This window comes from Schistocerca cancellata, chromosome 1 (assembly GCF_023864275.1).
Source record: "Schistocerca cancellata isolate TAMUIC-IGC-003103 chromosome 1, iqSchCanc2.1, whole genome shotgun sequence".
Classification (NCBI taxonomy): Eukaryota; Metazoa; Arthropoda; class Insecta; order Orthoptera; family Acrididae; genus Schistocerca; species Schistocerca cancellata.
In genome coordinates, this window is record NC_064626.1 from 52455219 (window position 1) to 52471496 (window position 16278).

The window sequence follows — 16278 nt, forward strand, 5'->3', positions numbered from 1 at the left end:
ACCAACCGATTCCATATTCTGCTAAGAGTCATTGGATCTCGACCAACGCGAGTAGCAATGTCGCGATACGATAAACCGCAATCGCGATAGGCTACAATGCGACCTTTATCAAAGTCGGAAACGTGATGGTACGCATTTCTCCTCCTTACACGAGGCATCACAACAACGTTTTACCAGGCAACGCCGGTCTACTACTGTTTGTGTATGAGAAATCGGTTGGTAACTTTCCTCATGTCAGCACGTTGTAGGTGTCGCCATCGGCGCCAACTTTTTGTGAATGCTCTGAAAAGCTAATCATTTGCATATCACAGCATCTTCTTCCTGTCGGTTAAATTTCGCGTCTGTAGCACGTCATCTTCGTGGTTTAGCAATTCTAATGGCCAGTAGTGTAGTTCTTGATAGAGTGCGTGATGTTCATGGACGCCAATGCGTGCTTAATAACGTGCTCCCATGCCGATCACATGGCTGGTAATTATGGCAGAGCCTTTCTTTCCTCCACTAGTACGGTTGTCAACTGCTACAAGGCAGTCGCTGTATGTGGAATCGTTGCACTACGTCTTTCCAAAGTACCACACGCAAGCACGATGGGGTACGGGGCAGGGCAGTCTAGTGGCGGATCATCCTCTCGTTCGTAGAGCCCCTCCACCTGTGCTGTTCGCTCGGTCAGTCATTGTCGTATATAAAAATGAAGTCGATGCCGAATTTACTCCTGAAAAGGCACGAAAGGGGAGGGAGTACAGTGGCACAACAACGTTGACCGGTGACGGTATCATGTTGAATGTTACGCAGTTCAGCAGGGGCATGAAAAATCATGACTCTCCCAGTCATAGTACCTGGACCACCATAACGTTGATTTTCGAAAATGCTGGACGTACCCTCATTTGGCGACGCGTGGGAACACATAATTCACCCAAGAATATTGGCGAACAAAATGATTTAAGTGGCTTATGTGTTACTATGTGGCGAGGCATAGTGTGGCATAGACATACTAAGCTCCAGATCTGTTTGCACTTTAGACTCTGCGGTTAACAGTAACATAGTGTATCGTCTACGTGCGCGCTTTTTAGCGGTGCATTCGGACCTCATTTCGTTTTTATGGGCGAAAATGCATGACCGCATCGAGCAGCACAAATAGAGAAGGATATCCTACATCCACATGGATACTCCGCAGAACACACTTAAGTACCTGGCAGATTGTTCATAGAACCATCTTCACAATAACTATTATTCCGATTTCGTACAGCGAAGGGAAAAAGAAACCGAAATGCTATATCATTCTATAAGAGATCTGATTTCCCTTATTTTATATTGATGATCGTCTCTTCCTACGTAAGTCGACGCCAACAGAATATTTCCGTATTCTGAGGAGAAAGTTGGTGACTGAAATTTCGTGAGAAGGTTCCGTAGCAAAGAAAATGCTTTTGTTTTAATGATGATCACCTCAAATCCTGTATCATATAAGTGACACTATCTGTCCTATTTCTCGAGGACACAAAACGTGTCGCTCTTCTTTGAACTTTTACGGTGTACTGCGTCAATCCTATCTGGTAAGGCTCCCAGATCGTGCAGTTGTACTCCAGAAAAGGTCAAGTTTAGTTTAGGCAGCCTCTTTAGTAGATCCGTTACATTTTCTAAGTGTTGTTGTTCGTAATTGTAATTCCTAGATGTTTTGTTTAAGTTACAGCCTTAATATCTCACTGCTTTCTCGCGTAACTTAAGTTTCACTGGATTACTTTTAGCACTAATGCGGATGACCTCAGATTTTTCATTATTTAGGGCCAATTTTCGCACCATACAGATATCTTTTCTAATTCGTTTTTGCAATTTGTTTTGATCTTATGATGAGTGTACTAGACGCTAAACGACAGCGTCATCAGCAAACAAGCTAAGACTACTCCTCAGATTGTCTCCTAAATCGTTTTTATAGATAAAGAGGAGCACAGGCCTTAACACTACCTTGGGGAACGCAAGAAATCGCTTCTCTTTTACTCGATGACTTTCCGCCAATTGCTACGAACTGAGACAGTACTCCGTAAGCAGCAATTTCACTATTAGTCGCTTGTGTGGCACAGTGCCAAGAGCCTTCTGGAAATCTAGGAATGCGGAATCAATTTGAAATCTCTTGTCAATAGCACACAACACTTTGTTTTTGTAAGGAGCTAGTTGTGTTTCACAAGAACAATGTTTGCTAAATCCGTGCCTACTGTGTGAATAGATCGTTGTCTTTGAGGCAATTCATAATGTCCGAACACAATATATGCTCCAAAACCATGCCGCATATCAACGTTAATGATATGGGCCTGTAATTTAGTGGATTACTCCTACTACATTTCTTGGCTACTGGTGTGACTTGAGAGCAACTTCCCGGTGTTTTGGGTACGGATCTTTCTTCGGGCTAGCGGTTGTATATGTTAAGTATGAAGCCTTTGCATCGGCATATTCGGAAACGAACCTCATTGATATACAGTGTGGATCGTAAGTCTTGCTTTTATTAAATGGTTTCAGTTGCTCCACTACTACCACGATATCTGCTTGTAAGTTACTCAAGTCGGCGAATGCTCTGGTCTGCCCGTTCTGCCGATTTAAATTCCGTCCACCGCGTGTAAGATACTTTACAGAGATTTAGTGCAGCACGTCCGCATGCATCAAAGACCATCCAAATGTTATCAACCACGGTCACGGAGAAATGAAGCATCCCACCACAGGAGCTCCCTATAAACCTTCTATCCACTGTGGTAGCACGTTGCTGAGCATCTGCTGCCGTCTGTCGTGATGGTACAACGCATTAAGAATCATAGCCCTCCTTTTCTTAACGAGGAAGGGACCATGATGTGTTGCCGGTGTCTTCATTGTAATTAGTGTTTTTGAATAAAAGTGTCATTTATGTTCGTTTCATTGTGTATTTATCTCACCATCTGTACAATATTATAGCAGTTCTGTCTATGTGTGGTCCAAGTCTCAGCGACGTATGTTACTTATTTGGCAGTGACATGTCATGGGAAAGTTACTTCCATCTTAGTGTTTGGAAACTAGTGTACATTATTCTAAATCATGATGACATTCAAAATTACTTGTTGAATAGCCACTTAAAATTTTAAATTGCAGTATTGCTTTACTTAGCGAATCAGCTATTGCTGAAGTATCGCAAAGATGAGAGCCTGTACCACGAATCGACTGCTAACCGTTTGGTTAGCATATGCACACTTTGATGCTTACAACAAGTCGTGTGTCTGATTTACGGTTCAGGGAGCATGGACATCGCTACTCGTCGAGTGAGGGACTGTGGTTTGGGTTTGAATATGTTGTTTTGTGTGCTTGTCTGCCAACAGGTGAGATGTGCCGGTCTGAATGCAGTGAGTCGCTGTATTTGTCCAAGGTAAGGAGACTTATCTTATGGGCTCATACTTAGGCATTGCCAATCTGCAGAGTGATTTCGTTGAGCTTGTAATGTTATGTGTGCCTCACTGCTTTTTTTAAACTAATTTGTGTCTGATTTTATTCTGAGAAGCTCATTAATGTATGTAAATACCGTAAATGTAAATTTGATTCAAAAAGTACTTGAAGGGAAGTGAAGCGCAGCGGGACAGCAACAAACTCTTTAGCGCACAATCCCCGCAACGACAGTAGATGTGAATCTTTGAGTATGGTCTCTAAAAAAAGGATAACTGTTTTATTAAAAAAAGAGGACTGTTAATCTGTGTCTTGTGGAAAGAGGACGTGCTGATAGGCCGTCGCTCAGAACGTATTGTTACATTTAATGAAAATTGATATTTAAGTGATATGACCGAGTAAATTATGTGTAAGAGGTGCCGAACATTTATGTATACAAATTATCTGGATGCGAGGAATAGAAATATATTGTTCTTGAAAAAGGAGGTGAACTTCATTGTCGTCGGCGTCTGTCAATCGACAGAATTGTAAGTGTACAATGTTCACTAAAATACAGGTAAAGAAATGCATTCTCTATAGTTTTCATTCAATAAGTAACAACCTCTCATAATTTCTTAATTACAGTAATTGGATTATGTTATTGTACAATAGTATGCTGCTGAACTCCACTGACCCATTTTCATGTAGCAGGATGTGTAGTTTGAAGGAATTTTGTGTGCCAAGCAATCTCCTTTTCTCACGAAAAGCAGATTGCTGTTTGATCTTATTTACTTACAATAGTGGTCTCTTAGGTATGAAAAGCTACGACAACTTGGCCTCAAAGCTATCCGCAATACGGCCAAGTAACTAACAGAGTCGTATTTTAAACCTTAAAGAACAATAACTTCCTCCAAATTGTAATATGTCACCAATTGGTGCAGAAGCTGATCATTGAAGGAGACAGCAACCAAAATTTAGATGCCAGTTACGACTTAAAGTAAAAAATGTCAACCAATTAATAATATATATATATATATATATATATATATATATATATATATATATATATATATATATATCCAAACACATATATAAATATTCATATTATTAAGATAAAACTCATTTTATAAGCTTTCGAGAGATGTTTGTGTTTCATGATGAAATTTCCATCGATTTGCGTAGCGCATGTTGCCAGGAGTAGAATTGTATTCCACGTGCTGTCGGTAATTCTGTGTATTACGAGATCAGCAACTATGAGGGTAGACACAGAGCCCTAGTTTAGTCGTTTAATCCTTGGAGTCATACAGCCACTCTTCCATTCAATTCAGCGTATTGAACGTTTGGTGTCGTGTGTAGAACTTGGTTCATTAAATGTTTGCAAATCTGTGTCTGTCTGCTGCTAATAGATTCTGTTGCTCTGCGTAATTAGTATGTGAATTAATAATATGACGAGCGACTTAAAACGATCTCTCATTTCATCTCTGGACACTGATTTAATACATAACTGCATTGGAAATAACTTTGTTCCATCTCCATTACATGATCCCATGTTTCAAAACGCAGCCTTCGTCTCTGAAAAATGATACATTTTTGGGTTGGATTAGATTAGATTCAGTTCTCGTTCCATAGACGCAAAAATGAGATGATTGTCGCGGGTGTGGAATATGTCAGAAACTGTAAAATAGAAAACGTAGAACATCTGTACATTATACTCACTTCCCCAACCATTTGTCAGAAGAACGTCAAGATATGTGAATACGTTACAGTACCCTTGGGACTGCTGATACAGAATTAACACACTGTCAGAATGAAACACAGTAATGCACTTTTAATAAATTTATCATACATGAAATACCTAATCTTGGTTGTAGTGACCAAGTGCTGTCATAGCTGAAGTCTATCACACATTTGTAATTAAGCTGGTCTAACAGCCCCTGATCAGATATCCATCCAGAGTAGAAGGAGTTGTTTACCAAAATGTCTTTCAGACTCTGTTTAAACTGTGCTTAATCTGATATCAAATTTTTAATCGTTGCTGGGAATTTCTTGAAAACGTGTGTTTCTGAATATGGGACCCACTTTTTTGAATCAAGGTAAGAAATTTTAGGTCTTTATGTAGATGGTTCTTATTCCTGGTATTGACACTATGTTTTGAGCTATTGGTTGGAAACAGAGCCATATTATTTGAAAGAAATAGCATTAAGGAATAAATACGTATAATGGGAAGCAATGGTTATAACATCTGTTTCCTTGAACAGGTTTCTATATGATGTTCTTGAATTTACACCATAAATGAGTCTTAGTACACGTTTTGCATTGTAAAACCTTTTGCAGGGTTTGACGAGTTACCCCAAATTATGATTCCATATGATATAATAGAATAAAGTAAATCTTCGCTGGTATTTCATATCGTAGATATGATCTGTGATATCACAGATCGACTACTCTAAACATTTCGTATTCGCTTTCTCTGCGTGTACTTACATAAAAGTAGGTTGGCCATGACGCTCACGCGATTTGGAGAGGCACTGGACGTGATTCTACAAAAGTGTGTATGTTCAGTGTTTTGTATTTCACTGTTGTAATCACAAAGTGTGGTTCACATCCTGAGAACACCGTCACCGACAATACACTGAGTTGCTAGAAGATATTCACCATTCAAGGAACATTAGAGATGATTTTGGTATTGGACTGTGGTCAGTTTATTAATGCTTACCCTCCTCAATTTCTGTACCATTGTTAACGTAAGTATGTTTCCCTTCATTAGCTTTCACTCGTCATGTTACAGTCACATTGCGTACATTAATTCTTTTACGTGGGTCACAACTTCTTCTATGATACATTAGAGTGTCTTCAAAAAAACAGAATGGTGCGTTTTACTTACACTTGTAAACCAGATTTATAAAACTGCAGCCGTCTTATACGGCTTATTTGCTGTGTGTACCAGTGAGGTTATGTAGTGAAATTAAAACATTTTAAATGCAAACATTTGAATGCGAAAGTTTTAAATGATGCATTCTGCTTATTACTGAGCTTTGTGTGTGAGACAAATATATATACCAGGAAAACGGTTAAATTTCAGTGCATAACGTCACTGGCGCAACTATCAAACGAAATTTGTTGTGTTGTTGTGGTCTTCTGTCCTGAGACTGGTTTGATGCAGCTCTCCATGCCACTCTATCCTGGGCAAGCTTCTTCATCTCCCAGTACCTACTGCAACATACATCCTTCTGAATCCTTTTTGTGTACTCATCTCTTGGTCTCCCTCTACTGTTTTTACCCTCCGCGCTGCCCTCCAATACTAAATTGGTGATCCCTTGATGCCTCAGAATATGCCCTACCAACCGATCCCTTCTCCTAGTCAAATTATGCCACAAATTTCTCTTCTCTCCAATTCTGTTCAAGACCTCCTCATTAGTTACGTGACGTACCCATCTAATCTTCAGCATTCTTCTGTAGCCGCACATTGGGAAGCTTCTATTCTCTTCTTGTCTAAACTATTTATCTTACACATTTCACTTTCATACATGGCTACACTCCATACAAATACTTTCAGAAACGAATTCCTGACACTTAAATCTATACTCAATGTTAACATATTTCTCTTCTTAATAAACGCTTTCCTTGCCATTGTCAGTCTACATTTTATATCCTCTTAGCTTCGACCATCATCAGTTATTTTGGTACACAAATAGCAAAACTCATTTACTGCTTTAAGTGTCTCATTTTCTAATCTAATTCCCGCAGCATCATCCGATTTAATTCGTCTACATTCCATTATCCTCGTTTCGCTTTTGTAAATTTATCACACTTTAAATTAACCCAGATGTATAAAAAGACGGACTTTAGTCGCATGAAGTTGCTACGACATTTAAACTGTATGGCACTCTCTGCTCGCAAATTAGTGCTTCACTATTTGAATACATGTAGTTCAGTTTCTAGTTAGTAGATAGGTGCTAATGCTTTCTAAAACGTAGCACAGGTCAATGGTGTCACGTGTAACTGGTTTTAGTAATGATGAGAGTGCACAGGTACCCGTGTACTCTTTTCGCGTGACACTTCACGATAGAACATGGGTTAATTTCCCAACGCACATACTCCCAACAGGGAAAAAACAGAATATCACAAAAGATGTGTTGTGCGTTAATCAAGAGAAAAAAATAGTGAAACTGCATATCAGTGTAAAAAGTGTAGTGTTGCTCCATATTGAGAAGAGTATTTTGAAGTGTACAACACCCAGCACTGATATCAGCAGATATATAAAACATACTACCTGACGCGTATTAGCCGGCCTTTATGGTAGAGCGGTTCTAGCCGCTTCAGTCTGGAACCGCGCGACCGCTACGGTCGCAGGTTCGAATGCTGCCTCGGGCATGGATGTGTGTTATGTCCTTAGGTTAGTTAGGTTTAAGTAGTTCTAAGTTCTAGGGGACTTATGAACTCAGATGTTAAGTCCCGTAGTGCTCAGAGCCATTGAAGCATGATAGCACGTTGCAAATCATGTCATGCTAATAAATATTAGTTAAAAGGCTCTGTAGTAGTAAAAATTATTAAATGATTTTAGCAATTATTAGGATCGTCGGCAGCTGAATGTACAACATGAATATTTTGAAATGTTTAGGTCTCTGGCTTGCAACTCCTTAGCAGAATCCTTTCCTCCTTTGATGTACATTCCATATTTATTAAGAGAAAAAAAATATTTACTAACAAGAATTGAATCATAACCCTTCAGTAATAATATGTTTCCTTTTTGAATATTTACCGCATTGAAATGAACATATTAACAATAAATTAAGAACTGATAAAAATGCTAAACACAAATAGAATAAAGTCGCCAGGTGCGGGTAGGAACCGCGTATTGAGGATTCCCTACAAACTTAATTACATATATATAGGCAGTTCTTTCATTTCGGGAATCGAGAACCTCGACAAAACTGGCAAGATACCAGTCCCGGGGACAACAAGATTTCCAAGAACGTTTTAATTTCAATAATACAAATGTGACATGTGCCACGCAGGGGGCAGGTGACCATTATTATAATAATCAAAAGTTCTGCTTTCAGACTGGGAGGGTCGCTGGCGTAAAACTCAAACAACAGGAGCTGAATCACTTTGTTGCCCACATGTCGCACTTCGGAATTTATCCGTCATCAGTTATTCAGGAGCGATTACTGCAAGAATTAATGGTGTTTCATGTTGAGCATGAAGCAAACGTTTGGTGACTAGACTGAGAATATTTGTTTCACTTACTACTTGAAACGCCAAACGTGCGTGTAGTAATCGCTCCTGCATATCTGATGATGAATAAATTCCGAAACGGGTCATATGAGCATTAACCCTAGCATTACCAACGTATTTTTTGTTACATGTAATACCAACGGGGGGGCCTCAAAGGCCCATAAAGAATACCACAATTTATTTTATCATAAATCAAGTTTATTTACTTCTGATACCTCTAATAACAATTCAAAATGCTTAGACATTGTTTTTGTATACTGGATAATAAAAGATGTTATTATAATAGGAATAAAATGAACAAATCACGAGATTCAGTTTATATATTTTTTGGAATAATGTTTCAAAATAGTGTTTTCTTATAAAAACGACTTTTTTAATTCGATACACTACATGAAGCAAACAAAATTTACTGTCTCATTCTGCAACGCATTTTTCACACGACACTGTCTTCCTGCAGTGTTTCCCACAGACGTGTTTGTGGCACTGAGAGCAGGTAACAGTTGACTTTCCCAGCTTGTTGTACTTGATCTTTTTAGATGCAGCTTCTTGGCAGCATAGGTGGCACCGTCCACGTGTTCCTGGTTCTGCTGTTGAGGATGATGGTTCTACAGAGCAGCTGAGCTTCCGTTGTGTGATGCTTACCATTGCCATTATTACTGGCTTCTGAAGTCCATACAAATTTTGTGCCCGTTTATCTACTTGAGATCTTATTAGTTCGAGACCTAAGTTAGTGATAAAAACTCTTCTGAGGTTTAGCAAATTCTTTTTCCAATTCGGAAAGTTGAGGAGAAAGAGTGAATATGCATTTATTGCTGCTATGTCAATGAGTGTGTAGAAGAGGGACAAAGGCCATCTTCTTGTTCCTCTCTTTGTGCTGTAGTGTCTTGCCATCTGGTCTATGGTGTTCACGCCTCCCTTTGTAGAATTATAAAAAAGATTTATGTTAGTCTTTTTTGAGTCTTCATTCAACACCCCTTCTGAGTGATAAGTTGAAAGCATCAACAGCAGTCGTTTTGGCTTCTCGCGGACTAGCGTTGATGCAAGAGTAACTGGTGGCCTCTGTGTCTGAGGGTCAGTATAAGCAAAGATGGGAGAGTGTAAACTGCGGCCAGTTGTAGTCTTCAGCTCTTCAGGTATGTGTCGTCTGTTAGACTGTAGGGTGCCAACAAGTGTGAGGTGAAAATCATTCCATAGAGTCTCAGCAAGCTCCACTGAAGTATAGTACCGATCTGTGGTAACATTACGGCCTGATTTTTCAATAGGTTTTATTAGTCTCTTTACAATTTCCATCGGTCCATTTGAATGCTGTGTATTTCCTGACTTGCCTGTATAGATGTCCATGCTGATCACATATCTAGTCTCAGAATCAGACAGCATTCGAATTAGAATGCCGTATTTTCCAGGTTTTTCTTTTAGAAACACCTTGAATGGACAGCGACCACGGAACAAAGACAACATCTCATCCACTGTTGTATGTAGACCAGGAATGAAATACAATGGAAGTGAAGAATTGAAGCTTTCAAAAATTTCCCTCATTGGAGCAAACTTGTCAGTCTGGCGACGAATTTCTCTTGTGTTCTTATCATCAAACCTCAATATTTTAGTCAGTTCGAAAAATCGGGTCTGACTCATTGATCCATAGTACACTTGTCGGCCCTGAAGCAAAGACCATAAATCTTGGACAGGTATCTTATTGTCATGATTTGAACCCATGATTAGCAAGAGTCCTATATAACAAAATAACTCATCTTCATCTGTGTGCTGAATACCTAGTCGAGAAGTCTCTTCATTTGAGTGTAGTTTTATTAGATTCATAATTTGAGGTGTAAAAAAGAGCTCTATAGCCTCTTTCGGAGACGCAATTCTTCCTTGTTGTCCTAGCCCCATTCTTTCTCGCACTATATTTTGTACAGAACGCCGATATTGTCGAGATGGCTTCGTAATATACTCTCGTCCACTTTTTGCAATGAATTTATCACATTCCGTATCATTATCATCTGGTGGATTGGCTTCAACCTCATCTTCATTCTCAGACGATGAATCAGTTCTAATTTCTTCCACATCATCATCCACTTCACTTTCCTCTAAATCTGATTCGTTCAAAACTTCTTCTAGCACTCTTTCAATGGAACTATCACGTAAACGATGTCTACTCATGTTGCTGGTTCAACAGCATCAGAAACACTGAAAATAACAATGGTCCGCTTCATAATAATATGTCTGAAGGCAACAATGCCAAAATTCGTTTCATGGTAAGAATTTGAAACGAGAGACTCAACCTCGTAAATCTTTCCTTGCTATTACCAACGGGTGGGCTTCTAAGGCCCACAGAGAATTAAATCAAGTAAATGAATTTTAATTACATTTTTATTCCGAAATTCTGTAATGACTCAATAGTACATTCAATGACGAACAATTACCTTTGCTTTCAAGTTCATATATCAAAGGGTGTGGATACAACATAGAAAAACTGAGTCAGTGGGCCTACGAGCCCCCCCCCCCCCCCCCCCCCCGTTGGTAATGCTAGGGTTGTTGCTTGCTGGTTATTTGACCTTTACCATTACGAACCAATCAGTGTGAATACAGAACTACTAACTTTTAGTTTCAGGTTTGATGTCGGATGGCAAAGGACAAACGAAATATCTTTAATCGTGTGATATAATTACAAATTTACAGTTTCCTGTGTTTTCCTTTGTTTGGACTGTAAACTTCATTTTTGCCAAGTCCCATGATTCTAGGCCAACGGAAAGAAGCTTATAGATTTTGATGAGTGAGTTTGCGAGCATTAAAATATGACACAAATGGCCGTATCTTTTGATTGCATTGGCTTGAAGATTCAGTTCCTTATACCGCCAAGGGGACATAGACCTCAGTATGTGACAAAAATTTCAACATGATGCGTTTACTCGTTCTGGAGTAACGAAGCGACCCTACAAGGATTGAGGAACGGAACCCCCAAAAAATAGTTTGTTTCTGGTGTTAATAGTATATAACATTTTTCATTTAACAATAAGTCTTTTCACTTGTATACAGGGTGTTACAAAAAGGTACGGCCAAACTTTCGGGAAACGTTTCTCACACACAAAGAAAGAAAAGATGTTATGTGGACATATGTCCGGAAACGCTTACTTTCCACGTTAGAGCATTTTTTATTACTTATCTTCAAATCACATTGATCATGGAATAGAAACACACAGCAACAGAACGTACCAGCGTGACTTCAAACACTTTGTTCCTGGAAGTGTTCAAAATGTCCTTCGTTAGCGAGGATGCATGCATCCACCCTGCGTCGCATGGAATCCCTGATGCGCTGATGCAGCCCTGGAGAATGGCGTATTGTATCACAGCCGTCCACAATACGAGCACGAAGAGTCTCTACATTTGGTACCGGGGATGCGTGGACAAGAGTTTTCAAATGCCCCCATAAATGAAAGTCAAGAGGGTAGAGGTCAGGAGAGCGTGGAGGCCATGGAATGGGTCGCCTCTACCAATCCATCGGTCACCGAATCTGCTGTTGAGAAGCGTACGAACACTTCGACTGAAATGTGCAGGAGCTCCATCGTGCATGAACCACATGTTGTGTCGTACCTGTAAAGGCACATGTTCTAGCAGCACAAGTAGAGTATACCGTATGAAATCATGATAACGTGCTCCATTGAGCGTAGGTGGCAGAACTAAAATGAGCTCTAACATGGAAATTAAGCGATTCCGGACACATGTCCACATAACATCTTTTCTTTATTTGTGTGTGAGGAATGTTTCCTGAAAGTTTAGCCATACCTTTTTGTAACACCCTGTATATCAAATTTTACTCCTTTTTCATGTAGTTAGCAATTAAAAATAAAATTTCGTAAATTTTTAAATTCGTAATTCAGTATTTTGTAATTAATGTATCTAGTAATAAACATTAAATTTAAAGAACAGAAAAACAGTTGCTGCTAATGACAGTCTAACAAGTGCCTTTACTGTTACGAAACATCTACAGTAACGACTCTGATAATGTGATTATGCTCTGCCCTCCATATACTATGTCCATGGAGAAAATCGAAGAGGTTCGGTTAGTAAAGTCCCCTTGCAAGCCGACAAGAATTTAGGAAATAATTTTCAAATGACGTCAGAGACTTCTCACAGAACTAAACGTAATCCAATAAAGGTCTATCAATGTTCATACTGCGGGAAATCTGCTCCATCGTCCGCTGAAACAACAAACTGAAATAAACAGCGTATGGAGCTACCATTTGTCGAAAACAAATCTAACGTCCCTTCCTCCCCATAACGATATTAACGTTCCCAGGCAAGTAACACTGGAGAATAGAGGGTAGTTTTAGAATCCTCTGGAGTTTTACATATACATATACATAAATGACCTGGTGGATGACATCGGAAGTTCACTGAGGCTTTTTGCAGATGATGCTGTGGTGTATCGAGAGGTTGTAACAGTGGAAAATTGTACTGAAATGGAGGAGGATCTGCAGCGAATTGACGAATGGTGCAGGGAATGACAATTGAATCTCAATGTAGACAAGTGTAATGTGCTGCGAATACACAGAAAGATAGATCCTTTATCATTTAGCTACAAAATAGCAGGTCTGCAACTGGAAGCAGTTAATACCATAAATTATCTGGCAGTACGCATTAGGAGTGATTTAAAATGGAATGATCATACAAAGTTGATCGTCGGTAAAGCAGATGCCAGACTGAGATTCATTGGAAGAATCCTAAAGAAATGCAATCCGAAAACAAAGGAAGTAGGTTACAGTACGCTTGTTCGCCCACTGCTTGAATACTGCTCAGCAGTGTGGGATCCGTACCAGATAGGGTTGATACAAGACATAGAGTTCCAACGGAGAGCAGCGCGCTTCGTTACAGGATCATTTAGTAATCGCGAAAGCGTTACGGAGTTGATAGATAAACTCCAGTGGAAGACTCTGCAGGAGAGACGCTCAGTAGCTCAGTACGGGCTTTTGTCAAAGTTTCGAGAACATACCTTCACCGAAGAGTCAAGCAGTATATAGCTCCCTCCTACGTATATCTCTCGAAGAGACCATGAGGATAAAATCAGAGATATTAGAGCCCACACAGAGGCATACCGACAATCCTTCTTTCCACGAACAATACGAGACTGGAATAGAAGGGAGAACCGATAGAGGTACTCAAGGTACCCTCCGCCACACACCGTCAGGTGGCTTGCGGAGTATGGATGTAGATGTAGATGTAGACTACAATACTTATAGGAGAGTAACACCTGGTAGTGGATGGAGCAGCTCTCCATGTTGCGACTCGTACTACGTGCTGTTGCATAGTTCTCTCCTTATTACCGCATCGAACTACTTTGCCTCTGCTTATAGGCAACGCATTCAACAGGTTCTCAAGTCCAGGCTTTGGAAATCTGTGTATGTACTAACGTCGCACTTATCTACTGACATTTGTTATGTGATGAACGGTCCCACTGGAGCTCCTGTAACGTGAGAACTCTGAGAGATTTTCTATCCATGGATCCATTGACACGTCTCTATTTTCTAAATACCATGAAAGTACTTACGAGCATCAAGCACATTTTTGGGATTTCCCAAAGAACTCAAATTCCGCACAGGCGAAGCCGACGATTTCGTCTGCAGATCGAGCTAGGATTGTCGAGGAACGGAGACGTAAGACGGCTGCGCCCTTTTCAATCCTAAATCTGCAGAGATGGAGGGAAAAATTGCATGCACGTGCAGCTCAGCTGAGGGGAATGCTACCTAAACCTTACAGGAAAGCACTGTATGGGAACTGATATAAGATTACGAATATTCAGCTCCAAGTAAGGTTTGACCAGCTTAAAACAATGCTACCTAAACCGTACAAGAACGCGCTCTATAGCAGTTGATATCGGTTTCGCAACATTCAGCAGTAAGACAGGTGTGCTTTTTTGAACAGAGAGGCTACTATAAAAATACCAATACGAAGTGTCAGCTATAATGTGTAGTACATATTTTGTAGGAAAACAACTGAAATCTGAAAGGAAGTGTACAAAGAATATCAAATGTGGAAGACATTCGAAAAGGGGTAACAGATTTAAGTGATTAGAATTTTGGTGGTTGGAAGGAGTGAGTAATAGAGGTCTTACGATCACGTTAAGCATATTCTAGACGCGCGGTGGAGATTCAGTATTGTTTCCTACAAAAGGTATACGTAGAATGCGATATAGCTGCCTCTTTAAGGCCATTATGATGGAAATGGAAGAAAAATTTTCGTGATGGCTTATTTCTAGATTTAATGGAATTATTCATGTTAACCAGATAGGTTTATTAAATCATTCGTGTAAGGACGACATCGGTAAATGGGAAATGGGTGTTTGGTAAAATACGAAATGTGACATCAACTCATGCTCAGAAATGAACATAAACTTCCAATGACATTATTAGCAGAGACATACACACGCGCAGCTGTTTCGTTCTGTATATGATACGTTCAACGATGAACGAAATGTATCCCCTGGCAATAATGGGCTGCTTTTCAGAGATATAAAATCTATGTTATGGAGAATCCGAAAATGAGTTTCAAGAGTGTCTACATACGCATTATCGTTTCTGCGTTGCAATAAAAACCTCGCTGATGCTAAATAACTGTTAATCATGGGGAATCCTTCCGTACTAACCTCTTCACCTGAAGCATCATTTAGAAAATCCAGTTTCTCAGCTACCCAGTTCTTGCAGCATCCCTGAACTCCCTGTAAGGAAAATGTCAAAAATTATAAACCTATTCAGTACTACCATGCAAAGCAGTGGTTAAATGCGATAAAAATGTTTACTGACGGTTCGAAAATAAATGTTCAAATATTGGTGGTTAGAGTCTTCCTACGGTCTGATCACGAAACTGAACGGTCATACGCTCTCAGTTAGAATGTGTCAATCTTTACAGCATTTGCAGTGGCCGCCATCCAACCTTCCCAGGTGATCAAGCCGACTGGACTGATGATGTGTAACTGTACTATCAGCACTTAAACAACGCAGAAGTACTGGGGGACGCAATAAGCTGTTATGAACACATAACGAAGTGATGGTTACGATGTAGCAGTATGGAACTGCGGTGTATTTTCTCCTACGGTCTCCAACAACACAGATACGTAGGCATAATTTGAATGGCCACGGCACAGTATGAGTAATTACATACTTCTGTTTGAGAACGTCTGCGTCCATGATCTTAAATCGAAGGCATAGAACACCAGGCGAGAAGTCTCTGTAAGTCCATCTTTACATAAAGTCGTTGCGGGACCACGGCTGTGATCAAAACAAAACATCTACAGCCGTCTAAATTTCCAGTTTTATTTTATTTGTGCAACCCCTTCCGCGTCACATTACACCATCTCCAAGCTCCTTACTGACATGTAGTAGGAATCCCACCTCTGGTCCAGTCAAAATAGGGGACAGCATTCATTGACTGATATTCTTAGATTTCTTCTTAACACAGCGAACCCTTCGATCATCACTTTTTTCTCAGGTGATGTTGTTGATAGGCTCACTGACTTATAGTTTTTGCGTGATAAGGTAGAAAGTTGAAACTGTAGAGATGAGGTAAAACATTCCAAACCTCTTAGACGAATGAGTACTCATCGGTTGTGGGGACTGTTGTCTGCTGTTTATTAACGTTGAAACAGTATATGAGGATACGTCGGTATGAACATAATCTTAC